General features: G+C 39.6%; 1 long non-coding RNA gene across 1 annotated transcript; it reads left to right on the top strand.

Annotated features, from left to right (window-relative positions):
* Nucleotides 1-5384: 5384 nt before the first annotated feature.
* On the top strand, nt 5385-9255 carry LOC135328374 (uncharacterized). The gene is made up of 4 exons (XR_010389205.1): nt 5385-5581; nt 5674-5735; nt 5839-5923; nt 7085-9255. It is a non-coding gene; the product is annotated as an uncharacterized LOC135328374 (long non-coding RNA).
* Nucleotides 9256-12202: the final 2947 nt, after the last annotated feature.

Here is a 12202-nt window from a genome sequence, read left to right as displayed (position 1 = left end):
CCCAAATTCAAACTACCGTAGTTGTTGACTGAGAAGTAGTGGTTGGCCCATGGATGCTGCTGCAGACATAGTCTCAGATATAATTGTGCTAGTTATATTTTAGGAACAATTTAGAGAGAAACGGAAACCTTTGTTCTTGCAGTCAGTGCATACCTATAAGTGGATGTTGAAGTTCTGAATGGAAAAAACAGCATTTTAGTTAAATTTCCTCTTTCTGCTCCATTTTCAGCCATGAATCTATCCACTAGAATGGTGTCCTTTGTTTAGCAGCTAGTGAACAGGGGTCAGTGAGTACAGACATTGGGGGGGGGGGGGTTGGAATTCTAACATAGAGAATAAAAATATAAACCTAGATAAATATTAAAGAATGTATTACAGAATAATTAATTGTTTTGAATTACAAAGTGTATCAGTTACCAAGGGACCTAATAGCTGCTTAAACTTAATTTTAACAATGAGGCAGAAGTACAGACTAGAACAGGGAAAGAACAGATTAAAGAATATTTAGATAAGATAGATGCACTCAAGTCAGCAGGGCCTGATGGAGTTCACCCTAGAGTACTTAAGGATCTAGCTGAAGCAATCTCTGAGCCATTAGTGATTATCTTTAAGAACTCATAGAGGAGAGAGGAGGTCCCTGAAGACAGGAGAAGGGCAAACACAGGGTATTATATTTTAAAAAGGGTAAAAGGAGAACCTAGGGAATTACAGACCTGTCAGTGTAATTTAGGTCCTTAAAAGATTCAGGAACAAATCATTAAACAATCAATTTGTAAGCAGCCAGCTGATGTGGTGATTAAAAGAAAAACAACAACAGAAAACATAGGCTTGTCAAGAACAGTTGATGTCAAATCAATCTAATTTCCTTCTTTGACATAGTAGCTTGTCTAGTGAATAAAGAAGAAGCAGAAAATACAGTAGTGCTTGATTTTAGTAAGGCTTTTTGATGTATATGACAGGCTGAGGAATATGGTATAGATATAATTGCAATGGGTTGGGTGCATAGCCTGTTGAAAAATAGCTCTGTAGCAACAACTACCAATGGATCACTGCCAGGGAGGATATTTCAAGTAGGTTATATTCAGTGGTTTGTCTTATATGCAGTTCTGTTAAATATTTTTTATTAACAACTGAGTGAGTAAACAAATACAACCTGTGGATGACACAATTCAGAGATGTTGCAAGTCCTGAATTTCAAACAACTTGGAGAAATGATTTCCAAATATTTAAACAAAATCCCACCAGGAACAGTCCAAAGTGCTGTGCTCGGGAAGGAGAGCTGCACAGAGATTAAAGGGCGAAAAAGTAGCTAGGCAGTGGCATGTTTGTGAAAGATTTGAGGATTGCAGGGAATCACAAATTAAGCGTGAGTCAACAGTGCACGTTCCTGGTTATATGAACAGCAGTGTCATACTCAAGATGGAGCCTACAGTTATTTCCCTGTCTTTGGTCATGGTGAGATTTCACTTGGGGTGATTTCACCAGTTTGGGTGCTACCTTTTATTACTGATGTAGAGAAAATTCAGTGGAAAAGAGTTAGAAGGTAGAGCTGTGGAAAGCACAAACCACAAGGAGATACTGAGGGAATTGGGTTTGTTTATTTTAGAAAAGAGAAGGCTGAGAGAGTAAGATGACAACAGACTTCCAGTATACAAATGGTGGCTATGGATAAGACAGTTATCAGTTGCTCTCTTTGGTCATGGAGAGAATAACAAGCAGAAATTATCTTAATTTACAACTTAATGTCAGGGTGAGAAGAGCTGGCACAGTCATGCAAGGATGCTCCTTGCTGATTTGGGGGGTTTTGTTGTTGTTGTTGTGTTTGTTTTTAAGACAAGTCAGACAGTGTCTGTTGGGAACCTCTGGCGCTGTTTAAGTGTAGGGAGGTTTCATACAGCCTCACATTTCTACTCAGGAAAAAATGTGAAAATGTCCTTATCACTAGAGTTTCCATTTTAACAGTGCTTTGACTATATGCCAGAAATTGTTTGATTTGATGATCTTACATTGCTCACCATGAAAATGTCAACATTTATTCTCTGTTACCATCATATGTATTGAAGATACTGCAGTATTTTAGTTCATAATAAGCCAGCTGGTCCATTACACATATTCTTTTTGTGAACATCAATTACTGCCTGCTTTAGACTCTCCTTCTTTCTCCATGGCAGCATCACTTCAAACATTATTTCATGAAAGATAAGAGACAAAGCAGGCTTATATAAATATTAAATGAGAATGTTGTGAAAAGAGATTATCTGAGAACCTGTCCCTTGGACAGATAAGCAGAGCAGACTGTTGCGTTAAAACCACCTTAATACAGTCCTCAAGCAGAACACAGACACCCCTAAATACTCTGAATAATCAGATCCTGATACAGACCAAATCTGAGGCTTTTTGTTTTGTTGCTTACAATGGTGCAGTTCTCTGAATTTCAGTAGCAAGCTTCTGGCTGCCAGCAGTGCGAGTGAGATGAGGTTTGGGAGTCTCAGGGACTCTCTGCACTGAAACTGCTCAGGCAGCAACGTTCTCCCAGGGAGCAGTGGAGCAAGACGGGAGGTGGAATGGACGAGCATGGGAGCAGCCTCATCTCTCCTGAAGGCTCAAAGTCACTGCAGCCTTCCCATGTAGGATCTCACAGCGCCTGCACAGCCTGTCCCTTATGCAATCGCTCTCCTCACTACAAGGAAAGCACAGACTGTGCAAACTTCATCCGTAGCATCAAACATGTGCTCACGCATACAGTCCCCCCCAAGGTCGCTTTAGGCTGCAGTTGTAGTTGCTACAGCGCAAGAGGAGGTTGCACCAACATCTTGCTCCCACTGCCGCCGAAATCGATGGGAGCCCTCCTACAGACAGCAGGGAGCTTCAGGCCACAGCCTCCATGCCTGAATCACATTTCCACCAGTGCTGACACCCTGCTGCCTGCTTAGGGGCACATGGCTCAAAGCGTAAGTCAGGGAGTTTTTTTAATAATGCTGCCACCTATTGCAACTCAGCTAGTCCCTTCTTTAAATCATACATAGGCTACATTGTAGCTCTGAGAAGTCATTGATTATAGGGTATGTTAGCAATAATACCACAGTTAACGTCTGGTGGTTTGTTAGAACAGTGAACACCCTCAGCTTTGCTTTCAGCTATTAATTAACCAACCAGTCATTAACTGCTGCTAACAATTGATTTACAGGGAATTATTGCTTAAATAGCAGGAGGTATTTAAGAGGAAAATAAATTAAAACAAAGAACTGCTGGATCCTTGGGCACAAAAAGGACTCCTCGTAATATAGAGAATGGCTGCTACAGCACTGTAATTACAGAGTGATAAACAGTCATTGGGAAGTACGTTCCTTTCCAGAGACAATGACATTATGTCTCCTGGAAAGAGCCCCTTTGTCTGCACTAATTGAATGATCTGAAATGAATGATGTTATCAGAAACCTAACCAAGGCAACTAATGTTATATTTATGGGTTATCAAAAATATTTAATCACAGCTGCGCTCGCTCCAAGATGTGTCATGGACACTGCAGCATCCAAAAATATGATTGAGGGCCAGCGTGGCACATTATCTTAATTATAAAGTAGAATTACAAGTTCCTCCATTGGTTCTGCTTCCCTCAACGCTTGCAGAACAAATTAGACCTATTAACCTAAGTGCAAGCAAACACCGCCTCCAAATGACATTTTTCGTCTCCGTGAGCAGAGACAGAGAAAGCAGTTGCATGATTTTTTCCTAGGAAACAATAACACAAATCAATTTACAGTGCTTACAAGACATGAAACTTCACTCATAATTCCTTCTGTTGAATCTGGTCGTGCTTGTGCCACCAAGGTCAATGTTTGGGTTGACTAAGCAGGCTTTGCTAAAGTAGCTCAATGTATATTTGCCATATCCGTACCAAGTTTACGTGTGTTCCACTGCCCTCTCCTGGAGTGAGGAGGCTGCATGCTCAGCTGTGTTTTAGGCCCTGTACTGCAGCATTAGCAAAGATTTATTTAATATAAGCACAAGAAGAGGACTGATGTTTTATCAAACCTGAGGATATGAGTTCTCTTACTGTGAAACTCTGCATGACACAGACAGTGAAGAGATGGTAAAGTATTGCTGAAAAAAACAGGAATCTGCATTTGAACTTGCAACATCATTTGCTTTCATGGATATATGTAGGATTTCCACATCACCTGCCCTTTTGGGGGTTGATTTCTGTAAATACTCTAGAAAAAATTCAACCCATCCCAAGAAGCAAACAGTGCGGTGTCTGTGGGGGGCTTTGGAATGACTGACAGCTTGAGGGTTTTTTTGGAGCGTTCTGGTAGGGATATTGAGGTAGACAGTACCTGAGGATGGCGAATGACTTGGTATCGGAAGAAATAGCACATCTTTGGTCACTTTGAAATAGTGAGTTGGTAGAGCCACGAGCTGAGTCCTGTTGTTCTGCCTCCTGTCAGCAGCTGTGTCGTGTCCTGGCCTTGCCTCTCTATCTTTCATCTGCTAGTTTTAGTGGTGCTTCATGAACAAATGCCTGGAGGAGGAGGCAGGCAGTCTTTCCAGAGAGCCCTGGGCAATACTGCTCCCTATTTAAATGGTGCTTCACTTTGCCAGACTAGTATTAAGCATGTTTTTGAACATTTGACTCACTGCTTACTCTGTTGAGAAGACCAGGCTATTTGACGTTCATGTTGTTAGACTATATCCCCGCATAAACAATTTCTTTGGGCTGCAACCACCATTAGCTGTAAAAGTACAGCTGCAGCTGTATTACTCTGCCTACTGGAAAGGGACTAGCCAGGAAAAAATAAAATAGTGGTTCCTTTTTTTTATTTTCTTCCCCTCCTCCAGTATAGTCTGAATAGCTGCAGGAAAGACAATTTACTAACCAGGGTATGAAGTGATGGGGAAGGAGTGCTGAACTAAGTGACACATGCAGTTTATAGTAAATGTCATCATTTTAATACTCTATTCATCTCTTTTTTTATGAAGCATGCACAACATTTTTTCTAAGTTGTGCTGGGATAACTCAATGTAAATTGTATGCTCTGGCAGTGGGAACACGTAAAATCCTCAGTCTCGAATCTGCAATCAAAATCTCAGGTTCTGTATCCAAGCTTCATTAATGCTGCAAGAATTTCCTCAGTCCTGCAGATCTGTAGATGGATGCAGACATTTCAGAACAAAACTTTAAACGCCCAGTCTTTCTCATGTTCAGTTTTGACTAGTTTGATCTGCATACATCTGTTTTGGGTTCAGCTTTGTTAAGAACATCGTATAAAAAGAAAGAAGACCACAATAACCTCTTGCCTTTGATGGTTCCCTTGTCTTTTCATTTGCTTATAATTACAACTATATTCAAGTTTTAAATTATCCATTAAATAAAGAACTGTTTAGAAAAGACTGTAGAGAACAACAAAAAATGGGGCTGGAGGTAGGGTTTGGGGAGTTGGATTTTCTTGTTTTGTTTTGTTTTTATAATATCATTCCTGCATGGCTGGTTATTATTCTTTGGCACATCTCAGTATGTTTCAGTACCAGGAGGTGGCACTGGCAATCACAGGGATCCGTAGCAGACCTGACGGGAATACCGGTTGGTAAAACCTCTTTGTTGATACTAAATATGACTAGAGCTGTGTGAATTTTTGCAAAGATCTTCATGTCTGTTTCCGCTTTATTTAACAGCCTGCAGAAGAATGGGAGACAGCCTCTCTCTAGCCAATATTCTGAACTGAGTCCCAGCAAAGGTAGTTCGGAAGTTTTACAGGCTCTATGATATGAAAAGATTAGCTGCTGTTAGTAAGGAAATGATGAGTACCATGATTCCCTAAAGCATTTGTAATCTTTCAGCTCATCAAACTGTTATCAGGTCAGATGTATTTAATTCTTCCAAAATACTTCTTCAAAAGATTTGATGTTCCCTGAGAAGGCAGAAGTAAGTAATACAATCACATTTTTTAGACTGGAAACTCTTTTGTGATGATTGTAGAGCTGGATCGAATTAATGGCCTAGATGCTTTCAGGCCCTGTAATGCTTGACTTCTAGGTCCTAGACAGTGAAATCCAGATGCCTGGGATGGAGCAGGTGCCTCGGCTCTCGATAATACTGCCTGCTGAAACTTTGCATCTCAGGGTGCAAAAGGTCAGGATGACCTTCTGATCAGCACAAAAGCAAATTATGTCTCTTGCTGCTCCCAGTGCTTGGTTTAGCTCAGTCAGAGTTAGCCTGGGCATCTGAAAAACAACTGTATGTACGGCTTAGCCTGATGTGCTTGAGGAGGAAAGTGTAGCAGGAAAACTAAATACATTGGATGCTATTGGAGGACACAATATTTTGAGATGGTTGGTGTGATCAGTTTTGGTCAGATAAAAAGTCCAGTACCTTTCATTGCACATGGCCTATCCAGCTTGAGTTGTAAAATTCCTTAGGCCTTGGAGTGAACAGACTTTTGATTTCCCATATGAGCCCTGTGTGCAAGTATGAAGGAACCAAAAAAACTAATAAAATAATGATTGGTTTAGTTTGACTAGCGAAGATTGTTTCCGATTTTATCACTTCTTGAAAAAGTTATCATAGTAATAAAAATATCTGTAAGAATTTAGAGATTTTTAGGAACAACAAATGCACAATTTACATCAATAAATATCTAAGAAAGAAGTGATTAGGAGGAGGTTATATTGGATTACTTCTCTGGATGATAGCCCTCCACGCACATCAGGACTTAATCACAGGATCTGTTCATTTGCACACCTAATCTTTGTTCCTAAGTCCGCATCTCCCAAGAATCAAGAGGGATTGTCTATTGAACAAATTCACTTTCTTTTTAACCAGGTTTTGATAAAGTTAAAAGAAAATGCCTACTCCAGACATTCAGTGCAATTCACTTTTTTTATAGTAGTAACTGACTGGCCATTTATCTAGTGCCATCTTTTTCCCAGTGTCTACTCAATATTAATTGTTCTTTAACATTCTTAACTTAACTTGATGAAGTATTGCATGTTTGAAACAATCACATAGCTGATGAAGTAGTTACTACAATCACCTTGTTGTTTTTTTCAGTGGTTATTTAATCAATGCATTTTTTTTTAATTTCAGGTTTACGTTGGAGTTACAAATTTAAGGGATGTCATACAGGAGGAATAATTAAATTGCTGTGATGTTGAACAAAAATACTAGAAAAGCTGCTAACAAATTGCCAAAGCATTAATAATGGCATTTGGAGTAAGCTTGTTTTATGTTCTCTCCTGTCAAAAGAGTTTTTTGATGGATATTGGAGAATTTAGGTCAAGCTACAATAAAAGCAGACTTTGAAGAAAGTTTATCAGCAATTTGAAGACCCTCATTATTTTGTGGGTTCCAGACTCTGGAATGAGCTTAGTGTGAGCTGTTGCCTGAAATCATGGATGACTGATGGACTGGTCATTACTTTATATTATCCCTTTTCCTCCTTTCTCATTTAACACACAAAAAGCATTGATTTGCCTTCTCCATTTTTATCAGAGACTTGATGCGTCATTAAGCCCCTGTTTAAAAGCCAAAATAAATATTTCAAGTGTCTAGCACCCACAGTAAAGACCATGACCAGGAAGGGTCTGCGGTGAGGCTTGTGAGGAACTCTGAAAGTGCCTGCCAACGTTTTCCTCAATCAAAACTATGTAAAATATTTGAGAGGGGAAGGCTGACATTTGAATTAAGAGTTGTTGAGCATTAAGTGTTTTTGAGACTGAAGATCTGGCAGCATATAAGGTGAACTGAATAGCAGCTTATCTGTTTGGCTGGAATTCCCGGACTAACAAGTCAGTTGTCCAGGAAGCCGACTGATTGCTGAGGGAGAAGTGGGTCTGGAAAAAAAAATACATATTTTTTTTTTTTTACTGAGGATGCTTTCACAGGTGCCCTTCTATTTTGCTGATTATTCCCAAACAGTTTTTTTCCCCCATCTACGTACAAGGCTCACCTCTTGCCAGTGTTTTGCTCCTGAAGGGCCACTTTCTGATTAGATATCAGGGAGGGGCCAAAAAAAACCCATTCAGATTGTCCGTTGCTGGCTGGCCTTCTTGTCCTGCGCTCCTCACCAGAAACAAATTCTGTTTCACCTGCAGCCAGTTCACAGATTTTGCCCAGGCTGATTTTATTCACTGGAACAGTTAAGGCATTCACAAATAATAAAGAATAACAGTGAAACACCAATTGAAATAACAAATCTTTCCCTCAGCTGGTTTTATTTGAAAATTCTGAAATTGTTTCTCCATAAATTGAGCTCCTTATTGAAGAAAACATTTCTTAAGCAAAAAGAAGTGTCACAGGGCATGACAAGGAACTTACATTTTAAGTCCATGCTGGAAGAAGGGCATAGGTGCAAAGTACTAGTCTGTGTAAATTCTCTATAGAAAAGTGTTCTGTAATTTCATAAGGATGGAATGAAAAGAAACTTAGAGAAAATTAGCTAAAGAGGACTTAATAGATTGCAAAATATTTGTAAGAATTTTTTCAGCCATCTCATGGCATTCAGTTATGATGCTATACAATGCTTAACTTCCATATGCAGAAAATACTACTCTTGAGAATGATACTTTGATTTCTATGCCTTATTTCCACATGGGCTGGGCAGCTTCATTGTGGCCAAACCTGCCACACGAGATCAAGTTGATATGTCAGCCATAGCTTAAACGGTTGTCAGGAACAGTGAAGGAATGATGGGGGAACCCCTGACTCTTCATTCAAAAACTGCTTGTATATAGAGGAATGATTCCTCGGAGACTTAACACTTGCTGTTAGAAATGATACGACTTTTTTAATATGAAGCTCACATCTTTGTACACAGATTCTTTTCTCAAGATAAAGATCTTTTGGCCTTGAGTGCAGGAAGTTTCTCCTGTCACCTAATGAGGAAGCTTAAAGTATACATGAATACAGTCATGCCCCTGGAATTAAAACAAAAAAAGAATCCAAGAGATGGGATCCTGATTCAAGAAAGTACCTAGCTACCTGCACAGGTGCTTGCCTGAAATAGCTTTGCTATGCTATGAGGAAAAAGTTGGGGTTTTTGGATGGCCATACTAAAACGTGAAAAGCATTGTTTTGAAGTACTGCTGGCTTTTCCTACAGTTCATCACAAATCTTGTTAGGAAATCAAGAAAGGAAACTGGGCGACCACGCTGTTCAGCCACAAGGAAATGCACAATGAGCATAATGAAGCCAGCAGCTGCAGGACAATGGGAACAGAGTGGGGCTATTTTTGTTAGATGTGAACAATCAATTGAACGTGTGAGACCTTATCATGTTCTCTCTCCGCCTTCTCCCCCTTTCTTGAACACTGGAAATTTTCCCAAAGAGAAACAGCTTTCCTTTTTTACTTAGTAAAGCTGATTACCATAGTAATTTTCTCTTTCATCTCAAAGCAGGTTTCTTTTGGAAGTCTTTGATGGCTTCCTCCGAGTGCAGTTATTGTCTTGCTCCAACTTAGCTATTTGCAGCTGGGTCATACTCGGTGTCCTGGGACCCGGAGCAGCGCCTACCAGCACTTACGAGTTGGTAAGGGTCCCCTAACCTCTTGCCTGCCAAATGTAGAGGCCAAAAGCATTTCTCCCAGGTTATCCTCAGGGCAAAAATCTAAACTTGAACTGGGTGTGGCTTTCACATATGGAAAATAGTGAGCTTTTGCATCCAATCTGATGTGATGAGAAGAAATACATAATGAAGACAGTACTCATCACTCTGATATCTGCATTCCCCCTATCTTAATGACTCTCTTCTCACAACATTTCTTTTAAATGTCACAGCAGTATCAGCCCCAACCTACAAATGGAAAAATGGAGGGACATAAACACATTTATAAAAAGAAAAACATATTTTGCTCTCGGTCTAAACGGTCTCCTCCTCTATGTTCAGATATAAATGTTTAAAAAAAACCCACAATATAGTTATGTTTAATTAATATCGTTTCAGTGTTCTGTGTGCCAATAGCAGATATACTACTCTAGATGCTCATACCTCATAACTATGAAGGGAATATTAATTTGGAAATGAGCTTTTCTAACATCTTGTGATATTTCATGTACTGAAGCTGCACTTACAGGTTCACTATTAATATTTTTATCTTCAGTTCTTCAGTGTGTAAGTCTTTCTCCTTTTATTATTAAGCAGCCTATTAGTCACATAAGATCAATACTTTCTGCACTTTTACCTACTATCTGAATGTCACTGAAATCTGGCTAGAACTTTCATACCACAATTCTTGCTAGTACTTTAATTTCATTATAATGGCATGTTTACACTGGTAACAGCTTAATCAAAACTGGATGTGTTTATAACACTTACTGCAGTTTAGATTAACAGTTTAGTTTAACAGTTTAGTTCTGCTTTACTGTGAGGAAACGATTAAATTGACTATAATTCCTAATCAATATAGCTATAATTCTTAGCATTTAAGTAGGTTTTTAAATGGTCTTGCCCATGCTGCTAAAGGTTACCTGGCTGTCCTGTAATTTGTCATCTAGTTACTACAGAACCCATTTGTTTCATTCTATTTCCAATTATCAAACCCAGCAAGACTTAATTACAGGCTCTTTTTTTCCATTTCTCTCTCCCTTTTTTTTTACACCTGGGCTTGGTTTAATGAATGGTGACGTTCTATGTTTTGTCGCTGAAAGGAATTTTTGAAACATCTCATGACTGAATCCATTATCATAACACATGCATGCCTACTGCAAAGGAGGAGATGCTGGTGGGTACGTCTGATTGACTCTTTCTTTAACCTCTGGTCATGTTCCTTTGTGCTCACCCTTTGAGGGCTCGCTGAGCTTTCTCTCTACATCTTACCATCCCACCTGGATTAATATAACTATTAACTCCACTCCAGTTTTCAAATATGCTTCTCTATTCCAAACCTGTCTCTACCAGCTCACAGTAATTTTTCTCAAAATCAAGAACAATTCAACACAAATATCTTCAGTTCAAACTCAGCTCAGCACTGAAACCTAAGATCATAGTTCTTTCAGAGTGACAAATTCAGTGCTCTTACCTCACCGGACATATCTGGAAAGCCTTAAACAGTTCTTGCAATCACAATTTAGCCCCCCTCTTCCCCTTTCTGCAGGAATAAAAGCTAGCTACAGGGGACCAGGACATCTTTTGGACAGGTCACAGATCTAGACAACCAAGAGATTTCTGGATATGTCTTTGGACTCACCAACTGCTCAGCTCAAATGCACCCAAAGGGACTTGGTCAACTTCTCTTACTCTTACTTCACTGCAGTTACATGGAAGAAAGAATTTGGCCTTGCATGCTTGAGCAAAATTCAGGCAGACAAATCTTGACTGACTGATCAGTAGTACTATGGTATCCTGATGCTGACTGACACTTTGTAGGCTACACAAAAGCTCCCAGTGAAACAGGTACCTAACTCCAAGCGATGTCATTTCTGTGGCCCCTCAGCTTCGTAGCAGTGGAAACTTTAAAGGATGTTCTGGGTCAGACCCTGCCAGACGTACTTGTGTTTTGGATATAGCTCCAATGGAACAAACTGCTGAAGACAGTTGAAAAAAAGCTGCTAGACAGATAACCCAAGTCCAAAGTGTTATAGCGTTATGCTCGTTATTTGCCTTTTTTTTTTTTTTTTTTTTAAATATTTTTCCACAACTTACCCTTTCTGAACAGAATAAAAGGAGATTCAGGAAAAGCCTTTTAACAGCCTGGGTATTTCCACAACTTGTTTTCCCAGGTTTCCTAACAAAAAGGAGCTACAAAACCTCTTTCCTGAAACAGCCGGAACTAAACTTATTTCAAGGCCCTGTGATCCTCCTTGGAAAGACTGCTGCCCTCAGACTTTGGCTCTGAATTGCACAATGAAAAGCCTAGAAACTGGAGCCCTGTTTTGCCAGTGCTTCTGGGTATTTAACAGTTCTTTCATCAAGGAGATATGACAGCTTTCTTATCAAATCAGCTCACTAAAAAAAAAAAAAAAAAAAAAAACAAGAGGAAGGGGAAGGAAAAGCTCTCAGCTCACACAGCATGAAACTCATTATTCCTTTCATTGGAGACAGGCAAGATTTTTAATCCGTTTCTCACAAGTGAGTCCGAGTTCAGTACACCTGGGATCCCCTTCCACTGACAGAGAAGTAGCTAATCAAAAGCTGGTTTACAACAGAACCTGAAGGTATTGAGCTGTACCCCAGCCATCTAACTTTAACTCTCACTTTAACTCTTAGGTG

This window comes from Dromaius novaehollandiae, chromosome 4 (genome assembly GCF_036370855.1).
Source record: "Dromaius novaehollandiae isolate bDroNov1 chromosome 4, bDroNov1.hap1, whole genome shotgun sequence".
In the NCBI taxonomy this organism is placed as follows: Eukaryota; Metazoa; Chordata; class Aves; order Casuariiformes; family Dromaiidae; genus Dromaius; species Dromaius novaehollandiae.
This window is presented reverse-complemented; position numbering and strand designations above follow the sequence as displayed.